An 18,667-nucleotide genomic window follows, 5' to 3' on the forward strand; every position below is an offset into this window, starting at 1 on the left:
ACCAATTCAAGCCTAATTCTACTCCGAACCTCCAAAACCAATTCCGATCGCGCTCCTAAGCCATAAATCACCTCCAAAATCTATATGAACCATCGAAACTCACATTCGAGCCTTCTAACACATAAGTCAACATCCGGTTGACTTTTCCAACTTAAACCTTCTTAAAAGAGACTAAGTGTCTCATTTCTTACCAAAACCTCTCCGAACTCAAACTGATCAACCCGATCACATAAAATACGGATAACGAAGCATAAAGAAGTAGGAATAGGGGAAATGGAGCGGTAACCCATGAGACGACTGGCCAGGTCGTCACATCCTCCCCAACTTAAACAAACGTTCGTCCTCGAACGAGTCAAGAAACATACCTGAAGTCTCAAATAGGTGAGGATATCTACTCCGCATCTCACGCTCGGTCTCCCAAGTAGCCTCCTCCACGGGCCGACCTCCCCACTGCACTTTCACTAAAGCTATATCCTTTGACCTCAACTTTCGAACATGACGACCCAAAATAGCTATTGGCTCCACATCATAGGTCAAATCATCATCCAACCGAACTGTGCTGAAGTCCAAAATATGAGACGGATCCCCAATATACTTTTGGTGCATAGAAACATGAAGTACCGAATGCACACTTGACAAGCTGGGTGGCAAAGCAAGCTCATAAGCCACCTCCCCAATCCTCCGAAGCACCTCAAAAGGCCCAATGAACCGAGGGCTCAATTTACCTTTCTTCCCAAATCTCATAACACCCTTCATGGGTGAAACCTTCAACAGAATCTTCTCGCCGACCATGTATGACACATCTCAAAACTTCCTATTAGCATAACTCTTTTGCGTCGACTGCGCTGTACGAAGCCACTCTTGGATCATCTTCACCTTCTCCAAAGCATCTTGTACCAAATCAGCCCCAATAGCCTAGCCTCACCGGGCTCGAACCAACCAACTAGAGATCTACACCGTCTCCCATACAAAGCCTCATATGGAGCCATCTGAATACTTGACTGGTAACTGTTGTTATAAGCAAACTCTGCAAGTGGTAGGAACTCATCCATTGATCCTCCGAAATCAATAACACAAGCACGCAACATGTCCTCTAATATCTGGATAGTACGTTCGGATTGCCCGTCCATTTGAGGATGAAAAGCTGTGCTCAACTCCACCTGATTACTCAACTCTCTCTGCACGGCTCTCCAAAACTGTGAAGTAAACTAAGTACCTCTATCTGAAATGATAGAAACCGGAACACCATGCAAACGAACAATTTCTCGGATATAGATCCCTGCCAATCGCTCTGAAGAATACGTAGTACACATAGGAATGAAGTGTGCGGACTTGGTCAACCGATCCACAATCACCCAAATAGCATTGAACTTCTTCAAAGTCCGTGGAAGTCCAACAACAAAGTCCATAGCAATCCTCTCCCACTTCCACTCAGGAATAACCATCTGCTGAAGCAAACCACCCGGTCTCTGATGCTCATATTTCACCTACTGACAATTGAGACACCGAGCTACAAATCCCACAATATCTTCTTCATTATTCTCCACCAATAGTGCTACCTCAAATCCTGATACATCTTCGTGGCACCCGGATGAATGGAATACCGCGAGCTATGGGCCTCCTCAAAAATCATTTCCCGAAGCCCATCCACATTGGGCACACAAATCCGGCCCTGCATCCTCAACACCCCATCATCACTGATTGTCACATCTCTAGCATCATCGTGCTGAACTCTGTCCCTAAGGACAAGCAAATGCGGATAATTATACTGGCGCTCTCTGATGTGATCATATAAGGAAGATCGAGAAACCACACAAGCCAACACCCGACTGGGCTCCAAAATATCCAACCTGACAAACCGATTGGCCAAGGCCTGAACATCAACTGCAAGAGGTCTCTCCCCAACTGGGATATATGCAAACTCCCCATACTCACTGCCTTTCGGCTCAAAGCATCGGCCACCACATAGGCCTTTCCCGGATGTTACAATATAGTGTAATCATAATCCTTAAGCAACTCCAACCATCTCCGCTGCCTCAAATTAAGATCCTTTTGTTTGAAAAAATGCTGAAGACTGCGATGATCAGTGAACACCTCACAAGATACGCCATACAAGTAATGCCTCCAAATCTTCAATGCGTGAACTATGGCAGCCAACTCCAAATCATGAACATGGTAGTTCTTCTCATGGGGATTCAACTGACAAGAAGCATAAGCAATAAATCTACCCTCCTACATCAATACACAACCAATACCAACTCTTAAAGCATTACAATACACGGTATATGAACCCGAAGCTGATGGTAAAACCAATACTGGAGCTGTGGTCAAAGTTGTCTTGAGCTTCTGAAAGCTCTTCTCACACTCGTCCGACCATACAAATGAAACACCCTTCTGAGTCAACTTGGTCAAGGGCGATGTAATGGATGAGAATCCCTGAAAAAACCAGCGATAATAGCCTGCCAAACTAAGAAAACTGCAAATATCTCTGGCTGAGGACGGTCTAGGCCAACTTTGTGTTGCCTATATCTTCTTCGGATCAACCTGAATACCCTTATTGGACACCACGTGCCCTAGGAAAGCTACTGAACTGAGCCAAAACTCACACTTGGAGAACTTTGCATAAAGTTTCTCATCCCTCAATCTCTACAACACAACTCTCAAATGCTCCGCGTGCTCCTCCTGACTACGCGAGTACACCAGAATGTCATCAATGAAGACAATCACAAACGAATCAAGATAAGGCCGAAATACACTGTTCATCAAATGCATGAACGTTGTTGGGGTATTGGTTATCCCGAAAGACATCACCAAGAACTCGTAATGACCATATCAGGTCCTGAAAGCCGTCTTAAGAATATTTGAATCCCTGATCTTCAACTGGTGATAACCCAAACGGAGATCAATCTTGGAGAACACTCTCGCTCCTTGAAGCTGGTCAAATAAATCATCAATGCAAGGCAAAGGATACTTGTTCTTAATTATTACCTTGTTCAATTGCCTATAATCAATGCACATCCTCATTGTGCCATCCTTCTTCTTTACAAACAGAACCGGCGCACCCCAAGGTGACACACTAGGCCGAATGAACCCCTTATCTAGGAGTTCCTGAAGCTGTTCTTTCAATTCCTTCAAATCCGCTGGTGCCATACGATACGGTGGAATAGAAATGCGCTGAGTGCCCGACACCAGATCGATACCAAAATCAGTATCTCTGTCCGGTGGCATGCCCGACAGGTCTGCAGGAAACACATCGGGAAAATCCCTCACAACTAGAACAGAATCAATACTGGGAGTCTCAGCTCCGACATCCCTCACAAACACTAGATATGATAGGCAACCCTTCCCAACCATACGCTAGGCCTTCAAGAAAGAGATCAGTCTACTAGGGACATAATCGGTCACACCATGCAACTCGATTCGCGGCACACCCGGCATAGCCAAAGTGACTGTCTTAGCATGACAGTCCAGAATAGCATGACATGGAGATAACTAATCCATGCCCAAAATGACATCAAAATCCACCAAGCTCAATAGCAATAGATCCACTCGGGTCTCCAGACCCCCAATAGTCACCACACATGACCGGTACACATGGTCTACAATAACAGTATCGCCCACCGGGATAGATACATGAATAGGTAAAGCAAGAAACTCACGGGGCGTACCCAAATAACGAGTAAAGTATGATAACACATAAGAAAAGGTGGAACCGGGATCAAATAATACAGAGGCATCTCTATGGCAGACTGAAACAATACCTGTAATGACAACATCTGAAGTAATGGCGTTGGGTCTGCCTAGGAGTGCATAGAAATGGGCCTGACCGCCCCCTGATCGACCTCCACCTCTAGGCGACCCCTAGCTGACTGACCTCCACCCCTAGCTGGCGGAGCGGGTGGTGATGAAGAGATTGGCGCCGAAGCCGAAGACTGACCCTTTTGCTAGGACTAACTAACAACACGACGAGGATAATGCCTCCATATGTGGCCCATCTCGCCACACTCATAACAACTCGCAGGTGCTGGAGAAGGAGACTGAAGGGAACCCCTCGCACCGGAGTGACTAGCAGATGCACTCGGCATAAAAGAGCCCTAAGTTGATGGGGCACGAGATGAACTCTAAGCTGGGAGGGCGCTGAGTGATGACTGTCCCTGCTGAGATCCTTGATAACCATGACCCGAAGATGCCCCACAATAAACCTGGGTGGGCGGACTGAGCAGGCCTGAATGAACGGCCTCTACCATGCTGAAACTGGCCCCTCGAAGGAGCACCACTATAACTGCCTGATCCTCGAGGCCTCTTGGCCTCCTTCTCCTCTCGCTCCTGACGGCGAACAGTCTCAATCTCACGGGCGATATCAACAACCTTCTCGAAGGTAGCACCCATCACTCTCTCTGGTCATAAGAATACGGAGATGATAAGTAAAGCCATCAACAAATCTCCTGATCCTCTCTCAATCCGTCGGAACCATCCAGATGGCATGGCGAGCCAACTCAGAAAACCTCGACTCATACTGTGACACAGTCATATCCCCCTGTCACAACCACTCAAACTGTCTACGCAGCTCCTCTCTGCGGGACTGCGATACATACTTCTCCAGGAAGAGAATGGAAAACTGATGCCAACTAAGGGGCGCTGCACCAACATGCCTACACCTCTCATACGCCTCCCACCAAGTGAAGGCAGCCCTAGAAAACTGAAAAGTAGTAAATGCCACACCACTAGACTCAAGAATCCCTGCTGTACGGAGCATCCGCTGGCACTTATTCAAGAAACCCTATGCATTCTCGCCTTCTGATCCGCTAAATGTCGGAGGCTGGAGTCTACCAAACCTCTCAAGATGACGCTGCTTGTCATCCGGCATAACTGGCACAACAAACTCCTGAGCTGGTGCAATCGGCTGGGCTGGAGGTACCCCCGGCGTTTGAAGTCCCTGCACTACCTACTCAGGTGTGCGAGCAGCGGGGTTCTGATTAGCTCCCCTGGCCTGTGAAGTAGCTTCTGCTGCAGTGGCTGAAACTGCCTAAGCCAAGCCGGTGCAAACTGATAAGATCTGTGTCAAGGCCTCCTGAAGACCCGGAATCACGATAGGCACAACTGGTGCCTGAACTGGTGCTGCTGGAGCATCCATATATGGAGCCTAATCCTGAGCTAGGGCAGCTGGTGGGTCTACAGGTGCTACCCTCGCTGCTCTACCTCTGCCACGACCACGTCCGCATCCACAACCTCTGGTGGCCTCTGCTAGTGGCACTGGTGGTCGTCCACCCCGTTCAGTAGCTCGTGTTCTCACCATCTATGAGAGAATAGAATAACAGAAGTTTAGTACATGGAGCAACAAGTTCGCACTAAAACAATTTCAAGAATATGAAGTTTTTACTAAATGTTTTGCAGCCTCTCGAGGATAAATATAGACGTCTCCGTACCAATCCACGAGACTCTACTAAACCTGCTCATGACTCGTGAGACCTATGTAACCTAGGCTCTGATACCAACTTGTCACGACCCAAACCCCGAATCCGGTCGTGATGGCGGCTCTCGTGAAGACAAGGCCAGTCAGTCTAACACAATTTGTCCTTTTAAGTAGTTAAATAACATAAAGATAGTTTAAACATGATTTAATAGCAATATTTAGCGGAACTAGAGATAACAAAGTGGAAATCCATCCCGACACAGCCCTAACCGGGGTGTCACAAGTCATGAGCATCTATGATACTAAATCCTCAAATGTAACTACAGAGTTCCAAATGCTGAACTAGAAACGTAAAGGAATTAGATAGAGAGGAGCTCCAGGTTGCGAAAGCCATCAACTATCTAAAGACTCCTCGAAGATTCGCTTGAAGCTAGAATGAATCAGCACTCGGGAGCGGGACCTGCTACGCCTGAATCTGTACACACGGTGCAGAGAGTAATGTGAGTACTCCGACCCAGTGAGTAATAAATATAAATAATGACTGAAGATAAGAAAACAAGTAAGGCACAAGGCATTCTATAATGAAGTAGCAAAAGAATCACTTAAGCATTAAGACAATGAAGAGACAGGTAAAGTTCAACAAGTAAAACAAGTAATTGACAGGTAAGTAAACAGATAGAAGTTTGCCCCTCGGGCACAATAACCACAATCCGCCCCTCGGGCAACAATCTCACATCACACTGGGTACCCGAGCTCACTTGGGGTGTACAGACTCCGAGAGGGGCCCCTTACGGCCGAAGCGCAATATCAAGCCATCTCGTGGCATCAAATCTAGGCCCTCGCCCTCATATCAATCAAGCCACCTCGTGGCGTATATATGTATCTCTGGCCCTCGACCTCATATCAGTATCCGTGTATCCTCACATCTGGCCCTCGGCCGCACTCAGTCCAAAAATCATCACAAGCCCCTCGGGCATTAGTAAAACAGTATTTCTCAGCCCAAAACATCATTTAAAATATCATTTAAGTCTCAAAACTAAGTAAAAAAATGGCTAAGTAGTAAAACGGTGGAAAATAGCATGACTAAGTTCAAGTAATAAGTCAAAACAGTGAGGAAATAGTGATAAAAATCCCCGAAGGGTTCAAATAGTTGGCACGAAGCCCAAATATGGCAATTAGCCCAAGTCATGATGTAACACATACGTTTTAGTCAAATACGCGGTACAATCATCAATTGGGACGGACCAAGTCACAATTACTAATAGTGCACAACCCCACGCACGTCATTAAGAGCGTGTCTAACCTCATTATAGCACTACGATGTGCAATCCGGGGTTACAAACCCTCAGAACATCATTTACAATCATTACTCACCTCGAACCGGCTAAATCTCTAGATCATGATGCCTTTTCCACTTGAATCGGCTTCCCCGCGCATCGAATCTAATCAAAATCAGAACGAATACGTCACAATATGCTAAGGGAACAAAGCCCAAGCGAAAACAGTCGAAAAATACCAAAAATCCCGAAATTAGCAAAACCCGAGCCCCGGGCCCACTTCTCGAAACTCAGAAAATTTCACACCATTAGATTCCCCGTCTCCCCACGAGTTCATATATATCAAAAACACAAGAATCAGAGTTCAATTGACCCCTCAAAACCTCAATTTAAGCCCTTTTAAACTCAAGCCCTAAACCTCCATATTTAGTCCTTTAATTCCTTAAATTTCAGTCCCAATCCATGAAATATTACCATAGAAGTGTGTTTTAAGTCCAAAATCCTTACCTTATCGAAGTTCTCTTGAAATCTCTTTTCAAAATCGCCCAAAAGCTCTCAATCCGAAGTTAAAAATAATTAAACCCTTTAAAAATCGCAAAGAAACAATATATATACATCTGCCCAGGGGTTTTTGCATCTGTGAACCCACCACCGTTTCTGTGGTACCACATTTGCAGTTACAAGTCTGCTTCTGCGGAACTCACTTAAAAGACCCAAACTGCATCTGCGGTCAAGCTTACACACCTACGGCCTCGCAGATGCGGCCCTTCAACCGCATCTACAGCTCTTGATGAACCCTCCTAAAACCGCTTATGCGGCTATTCTCCCGCACGTGCGGCACTGCACATGCGGTCCCCAAACCGCAGGTGCGAAAACACCAGAAACAGCAATATCAGCTGCTGCAACCAAGTTCCGAATTCTCCGATAACCACCCAAAATGATCCCGAGGCCTCCGGGACCTCAACCAAAAGCATAAACATAACTCAATAACTTATTCAAACTTGTTCCAATCATCAAAACACCTCAAACAACATCAAATCTACCAAATCACATTGAATTCAACCCTAAGTTTCTAAAAATCTTCCGAAATACGCTTTTGATAAAAAACCCAACCAAACCACGTCCGAATGACCTAAAATTTTGCACACACATCCCAAATTACACAACAAAGCTATTGAAGCTTTCATAATTCCATTCCGACCCTTATATCATAATCTCACCTATCAACCGAAAATCACCAAAAAATTAACTTCACCAATTCAAGCCTAATTCTACTCCAAACCTCCAAAACCAATTCCGATCACACTCCTAAGCCATAAATCACCCCCCGAAGCTTATTGAACCATTGGAACTCACATCCCATCCTTCTAACACATAAGTCAACATCTAGTTGACTTTTCCAACTTAAACCATCTTAAAAGAGACTAAATTTCTCATTTCTTACCAAAACCTCTCCGAACTCAAACTGATTAACCCGATCACATAAAACATGGATAACGAAGAATAAAGAAGTAGGAATGGGGGAAACGGAGTGGTAACCCAAGAGACGACTGGCTGGGTGGTCATAGATTCATGATGTGAGCCATACATCTCACATGAAGGTGATTACCGTTCATCAAATTGGTTCGCATTTTTGTTAATTGCTTAGACAATTCTTTTACTGTCACATTATTTGAGCTTGCATTATCAACTGTGACAGTAAAGATCTTATTTATCTTCCACTCACGTAAGCACCTACCAATATCATTTGCCATATTTTTGCCTTTATGACTAACAATATGTCACGACCCAAACTAAAGGGCCATGACTAGCACCCGACCACACTTGCCGAGCACCAACGTACATTTCATCTAACCTTCATTATTATCTTTTAGGGCTGACGAGATCAATATAAATGGTAGACCTAGATCATGGACAACCAACAATAAAATATGACGGCATGAACATACATAGCAGGGGATGACCAGACAATCAAGAAACTACATATAAGGTATGAGCTACCACGCTACTATGAAAGACTATACAACAAAAACTAGCCGACAAGGCATACCAAACTATACAGGAGCCGACACCTATCTATGAGCCTCTAAAAGAACATAAGTGTTGCAACATAGCCGGAACAGGGCCCCGACATACCCATAATGTCTATAACAAAAATTGCATACCAAGACCAAGGCAAGTCCGGAGAAGGGATCTCGCCAATCACCGCTGAACTGGACAGTCTACTGTGGTGGGGGAGCTGCACCTGCCTGTCTATCAGGACCTGCAGCACGACATGCAGCGTCCACAAATAAAAGGACGTCAGTACGAATAAAGTACTGAGTATGTAAGGCAAGGAACCATAAATACGAGAAAAGATTAGAAACATTTGACCCAATGTTTAAGTAAAATTATGAACCTAAGTTGCGACAACTTTTGTCGACTTTTGTTTCATAACTCGTTTGACTTCAAGAATTATGATACGGATATTATATGATTAAAATACCTTAATAAATGACCTCTTGAGTGTATTAAGCACCGCTAGATTACCTGAAAATACGAGTTACAACATCCTTGATTCGTTTAACTTCTAATACTGGTTAATCACCCTTATACACTCTTGTATCACTTAAGACCAATAGGATTGACTTCTTATCATCTAAAAGATAATTCCTTCTTGGATTTATGTTAACTAATATATGGCATGAACTAACACATGTGGATATGGGTTGTAACACCCTCCCCCCCTTAGGAACATTCGTCCTCGAATGTAAGGGTTTATGGGGAGTTTAAATCATCGTGGATTCCAATGGAAATTTCCGATCAATTTTCCCCTATAAAATGGTCACTAGCAAAACTTGCAAGTAATTAATCCCAACATATGGCTTCACAAGGCTACACAAAGCATTATGCGTATTTACATTATCTACATATCACCATTTTGTATTAAGGAGGAGTATTCTCAAATTATTGCTTACCTCATAGAGCCGTTTCACCTTCCAATGTATTCTGTCTTCCACCAGCATCCTTGTTATCTTTATTCTGGAATAAGTAAGGGTATTTAGACTTCATCTCCTCTTCTGCTTCCCATGTCATTTCTTCCATATTTTTGTTCCTCCACAATACTTTGACGGAAGCTACATCTTTTGTTCTCAGCTTGCGGACTTGCCGATCTAATATCGCCACTGGCACTTCTTCATATGATAGGTCCTCTGTAACTTGTACATCTTTGATAGGGATGACTCGAGAAGGGTCTCCAATACATTTTCTCAACATAGATACATGGAATACCGGGTGAACAAATTCCAATTCGGATGGCAATTCTAACTCATAAGCAACCTGTCCAATCCGTCGAAGAATTTTATACGGCCCGATATACCTTGGACTCAGCTTACCTTTCTTCCCAAAACGCATAATACCCTTCATTGGTGAGATCCTCAGGAAAACCCAATCACCAACCTCAAACTCTAGATCACGACGTCGGACATCAGAATAAGATTTTTGCCTGCTTTGTGCCGTCCTCAATCGCTCCTGTATCACTTTCACCTTCTCAATAGCTTGGTGAATCAAATCTGGCCCATATAATTCTGTTTCACCGACTTCGAACCATCCAACTGGTGATCTACATCTCCTCCCGTATAGTGCCTCATATGGGGCCATTTTAATACTGGAATGGTAGCTATTGTTATAGGCGAATTCTATGAGTGGAAGATGATCATCCCAATTCCCCTTAAAATCTAGAACACATGCTCGTAGCATATCTTCCAGTGTCTGAATGGTACGTTCAGCCTGTCCGTCAGTCTGCGGATGAAATGCAGTGCTGAGATTTACCTGTGTGCCTAAACCCTTCTGGAAAGACCTCCAAAAGTTAGCCGTAAATTGAGCTCCTCGGTCTGATATAATAGATATGGGCACACCATGAAGCCTAACAATCTCCTTGATATACAACTTCGCATAATCTTCAGCCGTGTAAGTTGTCTTTACTGGCAGAAAATGGGCACATTTTGTAAGTCGATCAATTATCACCCAGATGGAGTCAAACTTATGATAAGAGCGAGGTAATCCAATAATGAAGTCCATATTAATCACCTCCCACTTCCAGGTCGGAATCTCTATATTTTGAAGCAATCCACCGGGTTTCTGATGTTCTATCTTTACTTGTTGACAATTGGGACACTGGGCTACAAATTCTGCAATAGACTTCTTCATATTATCCCACCAATACTGCTCCTTGACATCATGATACATCTTTGTCGAGCCGGGATGGATGGAATATCGGGATTGATGAATCTCATTCATAATCTTCTCTCGCAACCCTGCCACATTAGGCACACACAATCGGCTCTGGTATCTCAGTGCCCCATCTTTTCCGATCCCAAAAGCCATACTTTTACACTGTTGAATGCTTTCTCTTAATCGTACTAAGATAGGATCTTCATATTGTCGTGCTTTTACCTCGGCTACCAAAGATGATTCTGATGTATTCTGTACAGTAACACCTCCGTCATCAGAGTCTAACAATCTGATTCTCATATTGGCTAGCTGATGAAGCTCTTTAATCAACCCCCATCTACCTGCCTCAATATGTACTAAGCTTCCCATTGATTTACGGCTGAGAGCGTCTGCCACAACATTGGCTTTACCGGGATGATACAATATCTCGACGTCGTAGTCTTTCAATAATTCAAGCCACCTACGCTGCCTCAAATTCAACTCTTTCTGCTTGAAGATGTATTGTAAACTCTTGTGATCTGTGTAGATGTCAACATGGACGCCGTATAAGTAGTGCCACCATATCTTCAAAGCATATATTACTGCAGCCAATTCCAAATCATGGGTTGGATAATTCTTTTCATGCTTCTTCAATTGTCTTGATGCATAAGCAATCACATTCCCACGCTGCATCAATACGCACCCCAAACCTATACCTGAGGCATCACAATATACCACATAACCTTCTGTTCCTTCAGGAAGAGTGAGCACTGGTGCAGATGTCAATCGATTCTTCAACTCCTGAAAACTACGTTCACAAGTGTCAGACCACTGGAATTTGGTAGCTTTTTGTGTTAACTTAGTCAATGGTGATGATATAGAGGAAAATCCTTCTACAAACCGCCTATAATATCCTGCTAGCCCTAGGAAGCTGCGGACTTCTGATGGTGTTGTAGGTCTCGGCCAATTCTTTACTGCATCGATCTTCTGAGTGTCGACACTAATACCCTCATCAGATATCACATGGCCAAGGAATGCTACTGAGTTCAGCCAGAATTCACATTTGGAGAGCTTAGCATATAACTTACGATCCTGAAGCGTCTGTAATACTATCCGCAAGTGGCCCGCGTGTTCCGCCTCCGAACGAGAATACACTAGAATGTCATCAATGAATACAATCACGAACACATCAAGATAGGGCCTGAATATAGTATTCATGAGATCCATAAAAGCTGCTGGGGCATTTGTTAGCCCGAACGACATCACCAAGAACTCAAAGTGCCCATATCTTGTCCGGAAGGCCGTCTTTGGAATATCTTTCTCCCTAACCCTTACCTGATGATACCCTGAACGTAAATCAATCTTGGAGAAATACTTGGCACCCTGGAGTTGGTCAAACAGGTCATCAATTCTTGGAAGTGGATACTTGTTCTTTATAGTAGACTTATTCAACTGTCGATAGTCGATACACATCCGTAACGACCCGTCTTTCTTCCGCACGAATAGGACTGGTGCACCCCAAGGTGAAGTGCTAGGCCTAATAAAGCCCTTATCTAGCAAGTCCTTCAACTGCACCTTCAACTCTTGCAACTCTGCCGGGGCCATTCTGTATGGAGGAATAGAGATCGGTTGAGTGTCAGGCAACACATCAATGCTAAACTCAATCTCCCTTTCAGGAGGAAGGCCTGGGAGTTCATCTGGGAAAACATCTGGGAATTCGTTGACCACAGGGATTGATTGTAAAGTAGGCGGTTTCGCCTCCGCATCCCTAACGCGAACGAGATGATAAATGTAACCTTTTGAGATCATTTTCCTTGCCTTAAGATAGGAAATAAACCTACCTTTCGGTGTAGCAATGTTCCCTTTCCATTCAATGACGGGTTCACCCGGAAATTGGAACCTAACCATCTTCGTACGACAGTCAACATTTGCATAGCATGAGGCCAACCAGTCCATTCCCATTATCACATCAAAATCAACCATTTCTAACTCAAATAAATTTGCCGAGGTTTGACGACTACAAATCATCACAGTGCAACCTCTATATACCCTTCTAGCAATCACAGAATCTCCTATCGGAGTAGATACCGCGAGGGGTTTACTTATCAATTCAGGTTCAATGCCAAACTTATTAGCCACAAAGGGTGTAACATATGATAATGTAGATCCCGGATCAATCAGCGCATATACATCATAAGAAAACACAGATATAATACCTGTAACAACATCTGGAGACGACTCGAGATCCTGTCGACCTACTAGAGCATAGGTTCGATTTTGAGCACCACTCGAACTCGGCACTGCACCTCTACCCCTACCACGACCTGTCGACTGCTGAAAACCCCGTGCTGGAGGTCGAACTGATGAGGAAGAACCAGACACAGATCCAGTCGGCTGAGCCATACCATCACCTCCTCTATTAGGACAATCCCGCATCATATGGCCAGGCTGCCCGCACGAATAGCATGCATCAGAACCTCGACGACACAGTCCAAAGTGGGCCTTGCCGCACTGATCACAATGTGGTGTTGGGGGTCTCATCTGACTAGTATCCCTGTGATGTTGCGAGCCAGATGCCCGCGAACTCTGACCTGGACCAGAATAGGATCGATCATATCGAGGCCTCTGAAACTGTGGAGGAGCACTAGCTACAGGTGGCGCCGAACTCCTCGAAAACTGTGGCCTGATGCGGCCTCTGAAGTCATCAGAATACCCTGCAAATCTCGCCCTCTTATGCTGGCCCCTATCCTGCTCCCTAACTGCCCTCTGCTGGCGCTTACGATCCTCTAGGGTCTGGGCATAAGCTTGAATATGGGAAATATCCATGCCCTCCACCAAGGAGGCTGTCGTACACTCATTTATCAGATGTGGTCCCAACCCATTCACGAACATATGCACCCTATCACTCATCTCGGCCACCATATGGGGAGCATACCTTGCCAAAGAATCAAACTGCATATTGTACTCTCGCACACTCATATTACCTTGTCTAAGGTTCAAGAACTTATCAGCTCTAGCTCGTCGTATCTCAACTGGCAAGTAGTGACGAAAGAAAGGCCTCAGAAAATTCCTTCCACACAGCTGGAGGAGGGTTCGGACCCCTGGATCTCTCCCAACTATCATACCAGAGAACCGCTAAATCCCGTAGCCGATAAGAAGCCAACTCTACTGCCTCTGTATCACTAACATGCATAACCCGAAGTGTACGATGAACCTGGTCAATAAAAGTCTGTGGGTCCTCCTTCGGGTCTGATCCGGTAAACACTGGAGGGTCTAAATTAATAAAATCACGAACTCTTGTACTAACTGGTTTCTCAGCAGCACCTGTATTCTGCCTCTGAGCCTGAGCAGCTACCAAGCTAGTCAATAACTGCAAAGCACTCTGCATATCCTGGTCTGGAGTGCCAGACGGAGGAACTGGAGGCGCTGGGTGCCTTCTAATACCCTCTGGAGGAGATGGAGTAGATAAGGTATGAGAGGGCATCTCACTTTGTCCTGCTCTGACTTGGGGCACCTGACTGGTACCCTCTCCCGCTGCTGTATCAAGCCGTCTACTAATCGTTTGCTTCCTAGTCGAAGGCATCACTGAAAAAAAACAAGGTGAATATTAGAGACGAACACTTACGACTCAACTCTACGCACGATCTAGATTCAGGAAGAAGGTAACAACCCTAGATGTCATGTAGCCTCCTGATTATAAATGTGGCGCGCTACACATCCATAATCAAGACTCTACTAGACACGGCTCATAGACAACCCCTAGGACAGACTTGCTCTGATACCAAGTTTGTCACGACCCAAACTAAAGGGCCATGACTAGCACCCGACCACACTTGCCGAGCACCAACGTACATTTCATCTAACCTTCATTATTATCTTTTAGGGCTGACGAGATCAATATAAATGGTAGACCTAGATCATGGACAACCAGCAATAAAATATGACGGCATGAACATACATAGCAGGGGATGACCAGACAATCAAGAAACTACATATAAGGTATGAGCTACCACGCTACTATGAAAGACTATACAACAAAAACTAGCCGACAAGGCATACCAAACTATACAGGAGCCGACACCTATCTATGAGCCTCTAAAAGAACATAAGTGTTGCAACATAGCCGGAACAGGGCCCCGACATACCCATAATGTCTATAACAAAAATTGCATACCAAGACCAAGGCAAGTCCGGAGAAGGGATCTCGCCAATCACCGCTGAACTGGACAGTCTACTGTGGTGGGGGAGCTGCACCTGCCTGTCTATCAGGACCTGCAGCACGACATGCAGCGTCCACAAATAAAAGGACGTCAGTACGAATAAAGTACTGAGTATGTAAGGCAAGGAACCATAAATACGATCAGTAATGTAAGCAAGGATAAAGAATATACAACCTGTAACATCTTAGCACCTCTGAGGGCTACTTACATGAAATGCATGCCTCTGTGGGCATCATCATCATCATATCGTACCCGGCCATAATAGGCTCGGTAGAATCGTACCCGGCCACGTGGAGCTCGGTAAAACCCAACTGATCAGTGGTTGCACAATAGGTGCCGTACCCGGCCAACTATAGCGTGGCTCGGTAGAGTAAAATAGATACATATATATAATGCATGCTCGACTCATGGAATCACATTCTAAACCTTTTGGAGTGACGTAAGGTCGGTATCCTCTGTACACGTTATTAGGACTAACTCTTCACTATGAACCTTATAAGATTTAGGAAGTACGAACAACATTGATAACATAAGAATAAGAGAAGCAACATTAACATCAATCGTTCCATAAGAGGGAAAACAATGTAAGTACTGCTAGCTTCTAAGAGTAGAGTATCTTGGAAGATCGTTCATTACATTATGTACAATCGGAGTCGTGCAAAAGAAGGAAAGGGATAGCCTAACATACCTTGTATATACTGCCCCAATCTCAAGCTATGCAATTGTCAAAACTCCTTAGTCTACAATAAGAGAAACGATACTATCGTTATCATTTAAGCGTCATAACTATTATGTATCGACCACAACCTATTTTACGATGAAACGGACAGCACCTCCCCTATATATATGACCTCACACCATTCAAAACAGTCACCAAACAGCCCAAACAACATCAATAATAAACATATTGAGCCTCCCAAAATAGTCCACACACAGCCTAATCACTCCATACATACGACGACCACCGTAGTCGTGTCAAACAACCTGGAAATGTTACGAATAACTATCAGCCCATAACCCTACATATATATGGTGTTTCTCCACACCCTTCCTCCTCCAAAACTCCACAAGATAGTAGTAAAATACGCAGCCCAACAACAACGCAAAACAGTCCACAAAACAATAACATTACTACCAAGCCTTTCGATATATATCTCACAAGTTCTAGCTTCAATGGCTTAGCCGCAACTTGGATAATATTAAATACATATAGAGTAAGAGGTTCCTTACCTTTATACAGAAAGAACAACTCCAATTTGACCTTAAATTTCCATGAAATATCCCTCCAATGCTGCCACAACAACAAAAAAGTGAAACTAGCGATCAATTAGTGTTTTTCGGCACTAGAATCACTTTAGAAGGCTTGAAATCACCTAGGATTGATATTAAGAACATGAGGGAGTATTTACAGAACATAAACCCTTTAAAACAACCTCCCACACGAGCTGAAACGACACAAAAATGAGCAACAACAAGAAGAACAAGAGACTTACTAGCGCCACGGAATTCCCGACACTTGATTTGTGTTGTTTGCCCTTTTTTTGGGTCTTGAATCTTGAGAGAACCTTGAGAGGATGTTCCTAGGGTTCTAAGGTCTGAAAATAGTGAAAATAAATGACTTAAAACGGGTTGGAGGCATCCTATATAGGTCCAAATATCTTAAACCGACTTAGTGGGCCCCATAGAGAGGTGCTTGGCGCAGTCTCGCGAAAACGCGAATATCTCTCTACTCCGAGATCGTATCGATGAACGGTTTAATGCGTTGGAAACTAGACTCATAGATATTTAATTTGGTTGGTATATCACCCCATAATTCCTTGTAAATTATGAGAAAAGATTAGAAACATTTGACCCAATGTTTAAGTAAAATTATGAACCTAAGTTGCGACAACTTTTGTCGACTTTTGTTTCATAACTCGTTTGACTTCAAGACTTATGATACAGATATTATATGATTAAAATACCTTAATAAATGACCTCTTGAGTGTATTAAGCACCGCTAGGATTACCTGAAAATACGAGTTACAACATCTTTGATTCGTTTAACTTCTAATACTGGTTAATCACCCTTATACACTCTTGTATCACTTAAGACCAATAGGATTGACTTCTTATCATCTCAAAGATAATTCCTTCTTGGATTTATGTTAACTAGTATATGACATGAACTAACACATGTGGATATGGGTTGTAACACAATAGGACAAAAAATTAATTATTCTCTTATGCATATTCCATTCACTATCAATCCAATGGGAAGTGATACACATGTAATTGATTCTTTGTATAGAAGTCCAGGTATAAGTGGTAATACATACTCTTTGTTTCGTTTCTATAAAAGACCTCTTCAACTTTTGTTTTTCTTCATTAAAAAGATCAAAAAAATAATCCCTAGTTACAATACTATGGGAAGGGATCCAAAAATAAGGTTGCCCTACTTTCATAAAGTCTGTAAAACCTTCTTTCTCCACAGAGCCAAAAGGAAGCTCATCAACTATTACCATACAACATAACGCCTTCCTACACTCTTCTTGATCAAATTTCGAAATAACAACAGCTACATCACCCTGACTATCCCCGAAACAGATAGAAAGCCTAAATTTGATTGTTTTTAATCAACAATAGCAGGGCATTTTGGACACTTAAACATATGAGAAAGAAGTGTCGACGTACCGTCTTTGGTCTTAAAACAATACTCAATAAAGCAATAGTCACATTTTGCTTTTGTACGCCCTTCGGGAGTAATAATTTCTGTAAATGATCCTACACAACAAACCTTTTTTTGGTTATATTTGACTCTGTTATTTCAGCTTGACTTATTGCATTTGAATTAGAAGCCCCACTTTCACCCATCACCTTATCACTTTGTAAATTTTTAGCCATTCTATGAGTCACTACAACAAGAAAAGAAAAATAATGAAAACAACAAGTTCCTTAATGAATATTTAAACAGAAATTGTCAAACATCGATCTCAAAATAGCACAAGGTAGAGAAGGCAACAGTTGGAGTGTCAATTTCAAAAGAAATCTCAGTGATTGGAGATCCGTGAAATGGCATAATAATTTGAAATGCTCTTTGATTTTAAAGGTGTAAACAACAGTGAGGACCAAATATTCTGAATGCATCAACAGGAAAAGAAACTTAGCATCTGTTGCTCTGGCTATGGCGAGAGGGAGAGGCGAGATAGAGAGTCGGTGAGAGGGAGAGGCAAGACTCGAGAGGGCTGGTCGGGTTGTGACTTGTTGTTTCTTATGAGATCTGACTTCTGAGGGAAATTAAGAATTTTAGATGTTAGGGTTTCTAAAGTCTAAAAGAGTAATACTAATTACTTGTCCAGTACTGGAAGTGGAAGTGTGGAAGGGATTTTATTATTTAGTATACATATAGATAAACATAAATTTATATATATATATATATATATATATATATATATATATATATATATATATATATATATATATATATAACGGATTATCCATTAAGAAAATTGAATAATCCTCCCCCAAATCAATAAGCTGTTAATAAAATTTTTTTAATCCGTTCCCCATCTGTTAAACCATTAACC

The sequence above is a fragment of the Nicotiana sylvestris genome, chromosome 12, assembly GCF_000393655.2.
Source record: "Nicotiana sylvestris chromosome 12, ASM39365v2, whole genome shotgun sequence".
NCBI lineage: Eukaryota > Viridiplantae > Streptophyta > Magnoliopsida > Solanales > Solanaceae > Nicotiana > Nicotiana sylvestris.